The 7,617-nt window shown below is 61.2% G+C and overlaps 1 protein-coding gene and 1 long non-coding RNA gene across 2 annotated transcripts in view; one reads left to right on the forward strand and one right to left on the reverse strand.

The window, feature by feature from the left end:
* Positions 1–3,496, forward strand: part of LOC125616986 — a 6,060-nt gene extending 2,564 nt beyond the window's left edge. Inside the window, exons 2-4 of the long non-coding RNA XR_007347840.1 lie at positions 529–675; positions 928–2,218; positions 2,471–3,496. This is a non-coding gene — a long non-coding RNA (uncharacterized LOC125616986). The remainder of the gene's footprint in view (positions 1–528; positions 676–927; positions 2,219–2,470) is intronic.
* The window catches only part of LOC107136279 (40S ribosomal protein S13-like), a 27,661-nt gene that overhangs the window by 2,301 nt on the left and 17,743 nt on the right, over positions 1–7,617 (reverse strand). The window contains exon 3 of the mRNA XM_048803767.1: positions 6,209–6,213. The gene's annotated coding sequence lies outside the window, so the exon portion shown is untranslated. The remainder of the gene's footprint in view (positions 1–6,208; positions 6,214–7,617) is intronic.

The following is a 7,617-nucleotide window of genomic DNA, read 5'->3' on the forward strand; positions in this document are numbered from 1 at the left end:
CTGGGGCTCCCACTTCCCACCCGCCTCCTCGCTCCCTCCCTGTGGCTCCCTCTGGGCCCCTCTCCTGCGCACACCCCATGTCCTCGGCTCCTGCCAGCCTCTTCCTCCTGGGGCCTCCCAGCGTTTGAATCTCGCACACCCATCCCTGGAGCCCTGACCTTGCACCTCCAGCAACCTGCCCCAATCTCTGTGGCCTCCTCCTGGGGCTGGGCCGGGGGCCAGGGCCTTGCAGCTGGGTCCTGCCCCGCTGGCGGCCCCCACCTCTACCTGAGGTCCCAGCAGTCTCTGGGCAGTGCTGCCCTGGGGGCTGCCTCTCTCCCCTGCTCAGAGGAGAGGCCAAGGCTGTCATGAGGGGCCTGCTCTGGGGTATCCTGCCCCAGGACCCCCAGCCATCCCCAGGGGACAGACTGGGGTGGCAGAGCAGGGCATGGGACTCTTGCAGGGGCACAGGACACTTGTGCTTGGGGCTGTGTCCAAAGGTGGCAGGTGCTGAGCCCTCAGTACTGCCCTGCTGCCCTCTCTGCTCAGGAGGTCACCTCTACCACTTGACCCTCTCCTGTGAGAGCCGCAGCTGCTGCTGGTGGACCCCTCCCTTCTGCCGACCCGCACCCTCCTTGGACCCTGAGCAGCCTCTGTCCGTGTGGAGAGTCCAGGGCCTGGGGCACTTGCAGTGCAGTGAGTTCATCCCAGGGACTGTTGCAGAGACCTGGGTGGGTGGTCAGCAGGGGCCCAGCCAGGGGACAGGCCACATGGGTGGGGAGGGAGTGCGAGGGAGCCCCATCGGCTATGGGCAGAGTGGCCCAGGAGACGGTTTGTGCACTCTGGCCCCGGCAGGTGCTGCCCTGGAGGTGAGGGGTGCTGCTGACCTGGGCTTGGCTCCCTCGAGGTCCACTGGAGATGCAGCCCCCTGCTGCCTTCTGGTTGCAGGTGGCTGTGGGTTCGACACTGGATGCCACTGTTTGCCGCCTGGGATGGACAGGCTGGGTGGCAGGGTTTCAAGGAAGGACCACAGGAAGAAGTTGGCAGTGCCACGGCTACTCAGCCTCCCAGGGGGCATGTGCGGGACTCTAGGCCACCTCGTCTGCCATTGCTCCAGATGACCCGTAACACACCTGGGCATTCGAGGCCACCTTGGGTGCGCAGGGCCAGCAGGCCCTCTAGGAGTGGGGCTGTCCCTTGCCTTGTCCCTGGAGGGCCCAGGAAACTGGACTGCTGTGTGCTTGCTGCGGCAGCGATTCCACCCGGGCGGCTCCAGGGCTGCTCTGCTGACGCCTGGACTCAGACCTGGACTGACGCCCCCAGCATGTCACAGACAGACTGACTCGACGGGGGCTGGGGGAGGCGCCAGGCAGGGGCCCAGGGCCAGGGCAGACTTCTGAGGAGTGGGCAAGAGCGCCGCGTGGCAGGCCTTTGCCTCGCAGCACAGGGCTCTACCCCTGAGCCCCCGCCCCAGCCCCGGGTTTCTTTTAAGGGAGGAGCGAGGCTGCCCTCCCTGGTCAGCTCAGCTGCCCTGGCCAGGGTCGGGAGAGGGGAGGAAGGGACGGAGCCCAGAGGAAGGTGTCCCCACTGAGGTCCCTGCCTCCCTCAGCTGGCTTGGGATGCCCGGGAGGAGCCTGAGGCCCATGGCTGGTGCAGGGCCAACCCTGTGCCCAGTGCTCTCCCTGTCCCCGCGCCTCCCGGCAGGTTCTTGCAGTCACATGTGCCTGAGCGTCAGGCTGGCAGGGCCATGATGTCCTCTGAGAAGGGAGGGGCCAGTCCGGGTTCTTGGTTGCCAACATCAGAATCCTCTCTGGCCCATTCAGCTGGAAAAGGAGTTTGAAAGGATGGCAAGGAGTGTGCAGCCTTATTAGGAACCAGAGAAACAGATGGAAGCTTCCAAGAGCCAGCCATGCCTGAGAGTTTGCCGAGAACTGCCCCCTGCACCCCCTGCTGCTGGGCCACCCTGTGCCCTCGCACAGGAAGGCTCTCCTTGTGAGAATGGCCCCTCTCCTCCCTGGAGATGGCCACTTGCTCCACGTCACCCTCCAACACACATGCCTGCTGAGCCAAGCTGCCTCCTGTGTGAGGTCTCACCCGGGTCAGTGACCTGGGCATTCTCAGACACTGACAGGCCATTCAGAAGACACGGGACAATGAAAAGGAGCAAATTATGGAGGCACACATCAGCCGAGGGGTCTCCAGAAACCAAAGGAAAGGCGGAAGCCCACAGACTACACAGGTTCCTTTTGTGCAGCATCCCTGATGAAGCCATGAGTCAGAGGCCAGAACCGCAGCCAGCAGGGGCTGAGTGGGAGGCAGGAGGTGTGGCTGAAAGGGTGGGGGACCCGGGAGGCCTGGGTGCTGCCTGTGTGGTTGTCGCAGCTGGCCACGACGAAGTTCCCCACACTTGTGCTACCCCACCCGGAGCCGAGCTTCTCACAGCTCTGGGATCCACTGTCACGGCCCATAATTTTCCCCCTTTTTTCTGCAGTTCTGGGACCAAACCCAGGGCCTCATGCCTCCTGAGCAAGTCCCCCTGGAGCTCCCCCTGCCCAGAGAAAATGTGTGATTGAGGCAGAAATCCAAGGTGCCCAGGACCAGGACGGGCGCAGGCACCCTGGGCCGTGGTCCTGCACTGGAAGCGTCCTGAGAACAGGGGGAGAGCACTGTCCAGATCAAAGCCTGTAGCCTGGGGACACAGGTGCCGCTGCCTGAGCCTTGTCCCCAAGTGTCCCCTCCTGGGCTGAGCAGGGGTGTGGGCATCGGGGAGACGAGGGACCTCAGCGCAGAGTCTCCCTGGCTCCCTGGTGTCTGAGAGGCCGGCCCTGGGCCGCGACTCCCCCCTTCCCGCCCCTGCTGCGTGGGAGAGGGTGAGAGCAACTCCAGGAACAGCTGCAGACACCTGGCCCCACTGCTCCCTGCTGTGTGCCCTGCAGGGCGCCTGCCGCCCATGACCACCCACCCGCAGGTGTCCACCCTCGTCCTGTGCAGAGGTCACCAGCAGGTTCCAGAGGAGGTGGAGGGTCTTGGGCTCTGCTCTGACATGAGGAAGGGGCTGGGCCAGGCCCCCCGGGACCGTGCAGCTGATGCAGGCCACTGCGTGTCGCCCGTGGCGCTGGCAGGACGGGAGGGAAGCCCACGGCCAGCTCTGCCCCTCCTGGTGCCTGCAGCCTGCACTGCTGTCCCCTCCCCGTCTCCCTACTTGGAAGTGGCTGTGCTCTGGGACTCTGCCTGTTGTGGGCCCAGAGGAGCGGTGCGTGTGGCCTCCATGCCAAGTTCAGCAGCACCAGGACCGCTATCACCCTCTGCCCCTCCCCTGCCTGAGGTCTGTGGCCACAGCTTCTGGGGCACTTGCGGGGCCCTTCATCCTTCAGACGTCCCCTGCACAGACAAAGCCTCTCCTGCTCCCCTTGATGTGAAAAACCTCCCACGAGTCATCGTAGCCCTGTGTGTGCATGTGCACATGTGTGCGTGTGTGTGCGTGTGCGCGTGTGTGCGTGTGTGTGTGCGTTGTGTGTGCGTGCGAGTGTGTGTGCATGTGCGCGTGTGTGCGTGCGTGCGTGCATGCGCGCGTATGTGTGTGTGTGTGTGAGCATGTGTGTGTGGAGAGTGAAGAATGTAGGTTCTAGAATACAGAGTCCAGTGCTTGGCACTGGAACTTACCTGCCACTTAAACTTGGGTTTCCAAAACTCAAGGTCACGCATGCCACATCACAGAATGTCCCCTGGAGCACAGGCCCTTACAGCCATAGTCCAGGCTCGAGGAGAAAGGGCCGAAGGGATCACCTGTCGGCTGGGGCAGCACACCTAAGGGCCTTTCTGGAAGTCCCACCCTGCAACTCACTCGCACGCTCCTCTGCGAGGAGCTGGGAACGGTTCAGGGTCACCCACTGCTGGGCCATCATGGTAGGGTGTGGCAGAGAGAGGAGGGAAAGGACGCTGGGCAGGTGGCGGGCAGTCTCCCATGTGTCCTGCAGGAGGCTCCCCTGCTCCACTCTGTCTGGGCCCCTTTTCCTTTCCTGGGGCTTCTGGCTGTCCGGCCAGTGTGGTGGTCCAGGCCTGCAGGACTTGGCACCGGGTCTGGAGGAAGGCAGAGACCCGTCCAGTGCCCTCAGGTCCTCAGGGTCAAGGTGGGTCTCCCTGTGCCTGTTTGCAGGTCAGCATTCACAGGCAGGTCCAGGCCGGGTCTGCTGCCCAGGGCCAGGGTGTGGGCCCCAGGCTGCCAGGGTGGCACGGCCTCTGCTTTATCTTGGGTCTGCCAGATGGGCCCCGGAACCTGGTGACGAGTACGACAGTGTCTCAGCCCACAGCAGCCCCGGGAGCCACGTCCCGTTGTGCGGGTGCTGTCTTCCCCAGGTCCTTCCCCTCCTGTCCTGAAAGGAGCAGACCTGGGCCTCGGGGTTAGCCATGACACCTACAAAGACCCTGCACCCACAAAGTGCGTGTTGTCCCAGGGCCTGCCTGCAGCCCAGTCCCATGCAGAGCATGGCTCCCTTCACCGCCCAAGGACAAGGAGTCAGGCCCCTTCACAGCCTTCCTGACCCATGGCCACCAGCTGAGCTCCTCTTCAGAATCCCTTCCCAAAGAACCCAACAGATCTGCTTCTGCAGTGCTGGGGTTAAAGGGCCTCAGCTTGGATGGCGGTCAGCCAGCGTCTCCTGATTCGGCACCCACCCACGCCGCTGGTCTATGTGCAGCCCGCCTGGCTGTGTGCAGTGTCCAGAAACCTGGGTATCCAGCTGCCCATCTTCCTGCCGACATGTCCCCCAGCTGGTGCATCCAGAGTGGACGGGAGCTGCGCGAAGCGGATCCCAGAGCTCTGCTGGTGATGTGCTGAGTGGTCAAAGACAGAATCTGCCAGGCTCCGCTCACTCCCCCTTGCATTTCTTTCTTTCTTTTTTTTTTTTTTGAGAGAGAGAAAGAGAGAGAGAGAGAGAAAGAGAGAGAGAGTTTTTTTTTAGTATTTATTTTTCAGTTTTCGGTGGACACAACATCTTTGTTTGCATGTGGTGCTGAGGATTGAACCCGGGCTGCACGCATGCCACGCGAGTGCGCTACCACTTGAGCCACATCCCCAGCCCTCCCCCTTGCATTTCATAGTAGTGAGAGTGCTCTGGAGATTCCTGGAGCAGGAAGTTGGAGTATGGAATAGTGATAAAGAAATACACGGTGTGTGCTCTTTCAGGAGATGTGTGTGGTGGCTGTGGATCATTTCACTCCCTTCTCAGAGATGAGGAGACTGAGGGTCAGAGTGGCCACTGGCCTAGGAGCACTAAGGCATTTTCTAGTCATTTGATCTGTTCCCATTTTCTCTTCACTAAAGTGAAGATAATATACTTTAAAAAATAATGCTTATCTTTCAGGATTTTTTGGGGTCCAAATTCTTACCTGCGAAGAATAAAAACTGAACTCGAAACACATATGGACTCCTGGAGGAAAGGCAGGTCCCTGGGGAGCATGTGGCCCTGAGGAAGTGCTCACAGGGGACAGCTGCGCTCTGTGCCTGTGGCTGGGGCTGTCTGCCCAGCATCACGGTCAGCCGTTTGCATCTCATGGTCCTCTGGGAGTGGAGTGTGACTCACTACTTCCTCCGAAAGGCAGGCTTACCTGCAGGGGCACTGCCACCAGGAACGCCACGGTGCCACCGCGTGAGGCTCCCTCGTCAGGCGCTGGTCCCACGACGTCTTTCACAGACACCATTCAAGTGATGAGGCCTGGAGAGAGTCAGCCGCTGGGCACAGCGGCCCACGCTGGGACCCGGCTCTCAGGGAGGCCGAGGCGGGAGGGGCAGCTTAGCACGGCCCTGTCTCAAAATGGATTTCTTAAAAGGGCTGAGCCGTAGCTCCATGGTGGAAAACTGGTTGGTCCACTGTGTGCAAGGCCCTGGGTTCCATCCCAGCACCGCCAGGAAGAGGAAGGGAGGGAGGGAGGTGGGACAGCAATGGCACTTCGACAGCGGATTCCGACCCCCGACCCCCGGATGCTGGGGGACGTGCAACAGCAGGCGCTCATGTATCGCTGGTGGGATGCAGAATGGCACCAACTCTCTGGAAGACAGCCTGATTTCTTCTCCCGGGGGGTTTGTGGTTCCAGCTTCGGCCTTGGCAGCGGGCCCCACCTCAGGCTGAGTCTGGTGGGGTGGCCAGGTCCCTTGGTCTCCACGTGGGTATCTAGCAGCTTCAGGCCATTTGTTGGAAAGAAAGTCCTGCCCTGGGCCCTGCATTAGCACCTCCGCTGAGAAGCAAGGACCACAGAAACGGGCCGCGGCGCCCAGGGTCTCCCTGTCCCCTCTTGCCAATGTGCACTGTCGGCCACCGCACTGCCACAGAGCTTGACACCTGGCGCGTGAGTCCTCCAACTGCTCTCTTTCAAGATACCTGGGTGTTCTAGGTCCTCTGCCTCTCCACACAAATAAAACCCGTTTTTCAGCTTCCCCCCAAAACAGCTTGCAGGGTTGGTCAGGGCTGAACGTGGCAGAGCTCTCCATTCGTTTAATTTCTGCCTGATTTTGTCTGAGCGGCTCGTTTATTATCAAAATAATAGGATTTCAGGCCAGGCGTGGTGATGCACATCTGTAAACCCAGCAGCTCGGAGGCTGAGGCAGGAGGATCACAAGTTCAAAGCCTCAGTCACTTAGTGAGGCCCTAGGCAACTCAGCAAGACCCTGTCTCTGAGTAAAATATTTTAAAAGGGCTGGGGTGTGGCTCAGTGGTTAAGGGCCCTGGGTTCAATCCTTGGTGCCAAAATAAACAAATAAGTAAATAATAATACGATTTCATTGTAAAAATGGGAAAATCCAGAGAAGTAGCTATAGTAGCCCATTGGGGGGGGGTCCTCACTCAAAGCTCCCGGCTGCTGGCTCCAGCTGACTTCTGCCGACTCTCCAGTGCGCCCCTTGCCAACCGAGGCCCGAGTTCACAGCGAGCCTGCGTTGCTGTGGCTGGCACTGTGGCTCTGGCTTGGCCCCTCGGCCTTCTCCAGATGCTTCCACACTCATCTCCTGCATTCCTCCTGGAGACCTCGATGGCCAGAGCCAGCCTCCCCACAGGGGAGCCTCCCTCAGACAAGGGAGGCCCGGGGCCTCGGCCTCGTGGGGCGGCCTCCCTCCAGGTCCCGGGTGCTGCGCCCCTGGTGGCACACGGTCCACTCACTGGGCACTGTCCTCCCTCTGGCCCACCAGGCCACTGGGATGGCTCTCAGTCCTCAGCAGAACTCAGCGGGGATCCCCGGGTCTCAGTGGCAGCGTGGTATTCCACATGTCCTTCTTCTGGGTTAGCTTGGTGGGTCACCGCAGAGACAGAACACCTGACACAGCAAGGTCCAGAGGAAAGGCTTGGTGTGGCTCCGCGGTCCACAGTCACCGGGTCCTTCCTGTACATCACGGCAGGGGAGCCGCTCACCTTATGGCAGCTGCAAAGAAAAGATGGGAGGAAGAGTCCCTGTCCCCTGAAGGGCCCACTACCTCCCAATGGTGCCACAGGCTGGGGTCCAAGCCTTCAAGGGTGACACCAGCTTTGGGGGACAGTAAGGTCCGCACTACACATCTCTGCCTCTGCTCCTCTCCTGTGGCGGGCTGGGGATGGACCCGAGCTGGGGAAGCTGGGCCAGCACTCTCAGGGCCATAGCCCAGCCCTGTCC

This window comes from Marmota marmota, unplaced genomic scaffold (assembly GCF_001458135.2).
Source record: "Marmota marmota marmota unplaced genomic scaffold, marMar, whole genome shotgun sequence".
Lineage (NCBI taxonomy): Eukaryota > Metazoa > Chordata > Mammalia > Rodentia > Sciuridae > Marmota > Marmota marmota.